Source organism: Pinus tabuliformis, chromosome 9 (genome assembly GCF_031772625.1).
Source record: "Pinus tabuliformis cultivar Carrire ecotype Pingquan chromosome 9, CPIR1, whole genome shotgun sequence".
Lineage (NCBI taxonomy): Eukaryota > Viridiplantae > Streptophyta > Pinopsida > Pinales > Pinaceae > Pinus > Pinus tabuliformis.
The window spans coordinates 291,848,098-291,856,667 of NC_142307.1; positions in this window are offsets into that span (position 1 = coordinate 291,848,098).

Genomic DNA, 8,570 nt, shown 5'->3' on the forward strand with positions numbered 1-8,570 from the left:
ATAGTTGATTTTTATTTTATATAAACCCGGAGCTTAAAAATTACTATTAGTAATTTATAAAAATTAATAGTTGATTTTTATTTTATTTTTTATTTTAACCAAACTAAAATGTTTAACATACATTAAATTACAACATCCATTTTTACTCTTGATCGGATCAAATATTTTTTCACTCTATGCTAGTTTGCATATCACGATATTTGATACCTCTCGGGAGTTATTAGATCGAGAGTAAAGATGGATCTATGCTGGTTTAATTCCCCCATTTAAATAGGCTACATTCTAGGTGAATACCATGGGTCAATACCATGTGCCAGTTTGGTGAATACCATGGGTCAATACCATGTGCCATTTTTATTTTTATTAATACTAATATTAGGGTTAATAACGTTTTTTTGCATGGTATTAATAACAATCTAGTCCATGGTGTTTGTCCCATAGTGTTTTGCCCATAGGTTTCACCTAAATATAACGCATTTTTTGAGTGTTCGTAAACATAAGGTGACTTATGGAGTAAATATAAAAACATGTTTTATTTGTTTACCATACCTCTCGTTTATTTATATTTTTATTAATTTACCATACCTCTTTTACAAATATGGTATTTGGCCCATTGGATTCACTTAAATAAAACCTCTTTCTTGAGCCTTCATAAATAGAATGAGGGTTATGCACTAAATATAAAAAGCGGTTTTATTTATTTACCATGCATCTAGTTTATTTATATTTTTATTTATTTACCATACCTTCTGAGTAAGTATAGAAAGACGTTTTATTTATTTACCATACCTCCACTTTACTTATATTTTTATTTGTTTACACCCTTGCATGTATATAAGGTGACTTATGGAGTAAATATAAAAAATGTTTTATTTATTTACCATACCTCTCATTTATTTGTATTTTTATTAATTTACCATACTTCTTTTATAAATATGGTATTTGGGCCTTTGGCCCATAGGATTCACTTAAATAAAACCTATTCTTGAAAATTGGTGAATGGATTCACTTAAATAAAACCTATTCTTGAAAATGGGCGAATGGAAGGTTGTAACTCCTAATTTCAAAGGCTAAATTTACCTTTTTTACCCTCTCCCTTAAAATAAGGTGGGCTATTTGAGGTGATTTGTAAAAATGTACTATGATACAAAATATTTGCCCACTAAAAATTTAAAACCCCTTAATTTCGCCAAAGGGTGAACATTCGCCCCTAAACTTTTCTATGGTGAAAACCACCTGTTGTTGTCATCTTTATCTTCTTTTAATAATGAGAAAATATGTAACAATTTTGTACTAGTGCAGACTCATATCAGTATGCAGGCACCCACCTACAGAAAGCTACAACCTTCTCTCATTTTCCATCTTCTACTGGAAGGGAGCTACAACCCCCTAGCTCTTGTACTAGTCAATGTGTTTACTAGTACCTATGTGCTGACCTACAGAAGGCTACGACCTTCCCTATTCCTCCAGGGACCACGTTTCATAAATTTCCAGACTGGATGCTCCTGGTACACAAGAATAGAAATGAAGGCCTCCTTTCATCAAATTTTCATACTAGACCCATAAGAAACTTTGAAACTCAAACTACATCAATCAATAATAAGTTATTCTTAAAAATCAGATCAATGTCACCAAAACACTGTGCTGAACCTAGAAACTTGTATGATCATTCAGAACCAGCTACAACCTCAAAAATCATGCATCAAAATGTATACGCTACTTTACTAAACCCAACTTGCATGTATACACTACTTTCTTTAATCAAACCAGCGTGTAACTTCAAAACTAAGTAAACATTAAAATTCTTAATCAAGTCTATACCAACCAACGATATACTGAACATCTACTATCAATCTATATAACCTTACACAGGCAGTAGCAGAGATCACCCTTCTCACTTATACAATGAATTAATCAGATATCAAACTCATTATCCATTCAGTTTTACATTCAGATCTAAGAAGACTTCATTGAAAAATAGTGGTAAAACAACAGTACTGATCAAATAGATCAGTCATCTCTAAAAAACATACTTTTCTTTTGCATATGCTACTTGGAAGAGTCGAACTAGTGTGTATATGCAACTTCACCAAAGCGAACCAGCGTACAGATATGCAAATATTAACTCATAACTTCGCTGTTATTCCAAACTTTAGACAAACCAAGATCATGACATTCAGAGAATAAAACAAATGTACACAATTAGATCTGGCCCAACTAATATCAAATCATTCAATGATAAGTCATTTCAGGTCTCATGATCCTGATCCAACAATGAATTCAAGGTGCACAAAATATTTCAGATCAAATCACCAACATAGCCCATGCAACATAAAATATAATTCAGATAGAAGTATTCCTTAGAAACCCTTTTCACTTGCACACACTAGCCTTATGATTTTCTTCTCCTTATATAGTTTTAGGCCTTTCTCAATACCTCGGACCAAAACCACTTAAGACCCATGGTATTCTTGGAAGAGATCAAATAGTTGTTACTTTGCTCAATATTGTGGGCTAATACCATGGTATTGACCCCTGGTATTCTCTACTCTTGAAATTCCTAAATTTCCCAACCTATACATGCTTTTCGTCTTACAGGAGTACGTGTATATGTATACGCACTTTTTGTTCTGTGGACCTACGTGTATACATTTTTTTGACTAAGTGGACCTACGTATACATCTTAAACTGCTTTTCATCATCCTTTATCTTCAACTTCTTCATTATGATTAGTAGACTTTAGTCCCATCTTCCTATTCTTCTGCAACAATTCCCTGTTACATCTGAATGGATTTGTTACATTGTGGGTTGCCTTTCATAAAAAATTCACTGACCTGTGAATGAGTTGCCATCAAGGACAACACTTGTATCATAATTCAAACAATTTCCCCCTTTAGACTTGATGGAAACCATTTTGGTATTGATTACTGCAAGCTGTAGAAATTGTTAGAGATAACAAGCAACACCAAAATACTCTCTCCCTTTGATATACATTATGTTGTCCATGCTCCCGCTGAGTACATGCCGAGTCTACAGAGATATGATTCAAAAGCATAACATGACTCTATAACTCAACTAAGTGAGAATTATCTCCCTATGAACAATGACTCATACATACGTCAATCACCCAACCAAGTGGGGTTACACCATATTTGACTCATCCACCCAACCAAGTGGGGATATACCAATTGTGTATACATGGCAGCAATACAACAATTATTACATCATCCATCCCATGCAAAGTGGGCATACAAATTACATCTTATGTCCAATAGGACTCGTTGAAATATAGACCATGACAAAAGAAGTCATATCACACCCTAGATCTTTATATGACTTATGCAACAAATGACATAAGTATCTGAAGCCATAGCTGAAATCAGCAACCACGATGGCAACAATCCAGAATGTGTGTGAAGGCTAATGCTCCCCCTAAACCTGTGCTACCTGTGCATTGTCAACAACTCATTCATCAAATCATCTTTGTTAGTTAGATAAAAATCAATGAACAAAGCATATTGTCAGACTGTAAACATCAATATCAGACATAGCACCCATATCAGAGTCTGACTCACTATTTTTCTGTCCGAAAAACATATACGCTTTTTCAGCCCCAGAAACCCGCGTGTATAAGCATCTATACTTCATGAAACCCGTGTATAATAACCTTTCTCTGAAAAATATATTTAACAGCAATATGATGCAACAAATACTCCCATATTTTGTCTAAGATATTCAAATGTTTTTTTGGGAAGCAGTTTAGGAATATATCAGCAACCTGTTCTTTAGAGGGAACATACTCCAATTTAGCCTTTTGTTCAAGCACTTGTTCTCGTAGAACATGGTACTTAATGGGTATGTACTTGGTCTTGGAGTGCATGACAAGATTTTTTGAAATATTGATGGCACTTTTATTATCACATAAAATGGAAATGGATGGAGTACATCTGATCTGGATGTCTTGCAATGTTTGCATCATCCAAAGTAGTTGTGTGCAGCAAGATGCACCAACCACATATTCTGCTTCAGCTGTAGATAAGGCAATCAAACTTTGTTTCTTTCTGAACCATGAAACTAACCGAGAACCCATATAGAATGCACCTCCACTAGTGCTCTTTCGATCATCAACATTTCCTGCCCAATCCGCATTTGTATATGCATGAAGAGTAAGGTCTGTATATTTAGGATACCATAGTCCAAAGTCCTGAGTTCATTTAAGATATTTGAAAATTATTTTGACTACCTAGAGATGTGATTCCTTTTGATTTTATTGGAACCTTCCAACAATTCCTATTGCATGTATGATATCAGGGCTAGTACCTATTAGATAAAGCAAACTTCCAATGATAGATATGTAAGTTGGTTGGTTTACTACTGGTGATTCATCGTTAGAGTTGAGTCTACATCATGTTACCATTGGAGTACATACTGGTTTAGAATATTCCATTCCATACTTCTTCAAGATCTGCTTGAGATATTTTGTTTGTGAAAGAAAGATACCATCTTTTGTTTGTTGTACTTGTAGACCAAGAAAATAAGTAAGTTCACCAAGTAAGGACATTTCAAATTCTTGCTGCATTACTGAAGAAAAATTCTGACTCATGGATTCTTCATTGCTACCAAAGATGATATCATCAACATAAACAACAATAATTAGCAGTTTATCATTTTCAACCTTTGTGTATAAATTTCTATCTGCAAAACCTTTTGTGAAACCTTGTTGTTGTAGATATTTGTCAAGGCGGTAATACCAAGCCCTTGGAGCTTGTTTCATACCATAGAGAGCCTTTTTAAGTTTGCATACGAGTTTTGCATCATTTCCAAGAATGAATCCTTCTGGTTGTTCAATATAAACTTCTTCTTCTAAATCTCCATTAAGGAAGGTTGATTTTACATCCATTTGATATACTTTGAATTTTCAAAAACTAGAAAGAGCAAGAAACATCCTTATGGCTTCAAGTCTAGCAATAGGTGCAAAAGTTTCTTCAAAATATATACCTTTTTTTTTAGTATACCCTTTACAAACAAGTCTTGCCTTGTTTCTAATAACTTCTCCATTTTCATTCAGCTTGTTCATAAATATCCATTTTGTTCCTATAACATTTTTATCATGAGGTATAGGAACTAACTCCTAAGTATCATTCTTCAATTTGGTCAAGTTCTTCATCCACTTCTCCATTTTCATTTATCTTGTTCATAAATATCCATTTTTTTCCTATAACATTTTTATCATGAGGTCTAGGAACTAACTCCCAAGTATCATTCTTTTCAATTTGGTCAAGTTCTTCATCCATGGCCTTGACCCAACATTCATCTTTGCAGGCTTCATTTACATTCTGAGGTTCGGTGGAGGATAGTAATGCTAGATAGCTTGAGGTCCCTATAAGAGTTCTTCTTGTTTGTACACTAGCCCCCTTTTCTCCTAGAATTTCAGATTCTGGATGATTCTTATGAACATACTTGGATAGAATCTTTTCCATGTCTGTTGTATCTTTTTCTGGTGCTTCATTGGTTTCTTCTTCTATATCATTTTGATTTGATTCGGGAAAGCATTCCCCAACTTCCTCACTGTCATATTCCTCTGTTGATTTCATTTGTTTAGAATTTCATCATTCTTCATCCATCATGTTAGCCTCCTATTGCAATAGGTTGTCATTTTTCATGATTGACTGTGGAAGTGCCAAATATGTTCATCTTTTCCATACTGCAAAAGTTCCATATTTGATGAGTCATGCCATTTTTGAAATTATTTTGTTTCAGTTAAGGGAAGGCCAAATTGTTTAGTCTTGGCTTCCCTAGGTTTAAATTTCATGTTTTAGAATATAGAGAATAAGCATCTGTCCAAACTGTTTAATCTTGGCAAATTTGTAGATAGGTAGAGAAGCAAGGGCGCTCATCAGCTTAATCTGAGCCCCTAGAAGAAATAAGGGTCGTTTTAGATAGGAGGACAGCAAAAAGAAAAGTTGAAAAGCTGGGTTTGCAAGTTCAAGTGCACCCAAACCAAAAAGAAGAAAAAATTCTAGGTAAGTAGGATGGGTAAGTAGTTTTGTGGTTGCAGAATCAAGCTATGTGATCCATTTCATGTTTTCAAGTGTTATATTTATTCAGATCACAAGTATAAAGAAAAAATCCATTTGGAGGAGCTCAAGCTAGGCATGTCTAACTCCCCCTTCTTCCTCTTCCCCAAATCATTCACTAACTTCCCCAAAGAGGTCAAGATCTGCTTGATACCTCTTAAATTCATCATTTTTCATATCATTTCCCTTAGTAAAGATCTGCTTTACTTGAGGAGTGTTCATATGTCCTCTACAAAGTTCTATCTCCCCTTTTAAGCCTAAGCATTCCTATACTTAGCGCTTTCTTGTCATTTTCATATTAACTTCTAACATTATTATGTAAATCCCTATCAATTTCCCCTCCCCCTACTAAAAAGCACTAAATAGCTCCCCTATGTACATATCCCCTCCCTTAGGTTGAAAAATAACCATTATTATGCTTGGGAGTTGCTAAGTTTTCCTGAAACTTAGCAAGAACACTCATTTGCCCCTTCAAATCATCTTCAAATGCATTAGGACTCATTCCTATGCATAAAATCCCTTCCAAGCGTATAAAAACCATCATTAACCATGTTTTAACCTTTTAAAGGCTCAAAACCCCTCTCACAACATATAAAATTCCTCGTAAATGCTTTTGGACTCCGTCCAAGCATTAAAACCCATCTTTTTAGGCTATCAGACCCCTTCTGATGCCTTAGAATCCCTTCAAAAACATTAAAAAGGCCCCTCCGATTTCATTAAGCTTCCCTTTCATGCAAAAACCCTTCTCTGAATTCATATGCCCCTCCCTCCGACGTGATATCGCTGTCGGAGGTCGCGGCGATTAAGTATTGGCCCTTTTTCTTTATATATATTGTTCCCCAATTAACAACCGCCGATGCGATTTCACAGTCGGCAGTCGCAACATATATGCATGCCCCTTTACATACCTCCGCTCTCCCTCCGCCGATGCGATATCGCCGTCGCACCCGACAGCATATCGCATCGCGCATATATCATATCACATATATATTGTTGCCCGCCAATCGCCATTGCGCCGATTTAATCGTGGCCGTCGGATCAAGCCTCAGATCTGACGGCCCATATTCAATCGCGCCCCCCCCCCCCCCCCCCATATCGCTTCGCCCATATATCATATATCGCTCCACTGCTCCTCCCGATAGCCGATCGTCGATGCGATATCGGCGATCGCTCCAATCGCTTGTATATATATTCATAAAGCCCCGTCCCCTGCTCATCCCCGATAGCGATATGTCGATTCAATCCTAGCCGTTGGATCTGCCTTAGCGCGATCCAACGGCCCAGATTTATTTTGAGCTACAGTGTCACCTCCCGCCCCATTTTTCATGGATTTTCATGTTTAAGGCATTTTTTGCCTTATAAAGGGAAAAAGGGTTTTTCCTTATGTTTTCATGCATCGCGCCCACGCGCTTCAAAGGCAAAAGAACCAGCATGATTTCTTCATTCCTTCTTGATCGCCTCGGCCCATGGAGGCTCCAGACAGCAAGTTTAAGGCCCTCGGCACAGTCTCCATTTGCGCAGACCTCTTCTATTATGCAGTCTTCCGCCAGTTTGGCTGTTTATCATCATTTTTATATATATTTTGATCGGCCAAGCGCCGATAGCCTTCCAAAGGCAGCAAAAGACCCCATAGCAGTTCTTTTGACCGAACAACGGCTAGGCAAGGGCGTTTTCAGTATTAAAGTGTATCAGTGAAAGAAAAAAACCCGATTCAATGACAAGGAGTATCAGTTTAGTAGTTAAAGTGTATCAGTGGGCGTAAAAGCCAAAGCAGAGCATTAAAGAGGATCCCCACAGGTCAAAGAGTATCAGTGGATACTTTAAAGCTACACCAGATCAGTTTAATGCACATTAAATCCCACCAAGAGCATCGCTTCAGTATTCAAGGCACATTTATTGTAAAATGGACAACATAGAGCCATAAAGGACACATATGAGCTCATTTTTGATGTAGCTGCCCCAGCGCAGCATTAGATAGATATTTGTTGCATTTATTTCAGTAGATGTTAGGTTAAACATAGTTATTTCATCAGATCTTCCCTGAGATCTGTTTTTGTAGATATTTTTCCTATATATACAACCCTCAATAATGTTAAAAGGGTTGGCTGTTTGTTTTCCTCATTCTAGACTTGTGCTGTAAGCTTAGGAACTTCTGTAGTCAAAGATTGCTGGAATATTTGCATCTGAACTGGCTGGTTGTGCTTTCAATGGCTAAAGAGCTTGATATGGAATTCTCGTGCTTGCTCATGGTCCAATAAGTCTTTCCTCCCTCTGTTTATCAATTTATATGTATCTATATCATCTATATATCATAATCTAAGTTACAGGAAGAAGGAATAATTCAGAACTGGTTTTCATGCCCTCTGTCCTCAATTCTTGTAACTTTTCTATGTTTTCCTCCGAATTAGTGATGAATATGCATACTTAATTGATCATGTTTAAGCTATTTCCTTCACATATGAATGCTGTCTAGGAAACTCTTCATTGCTCCTA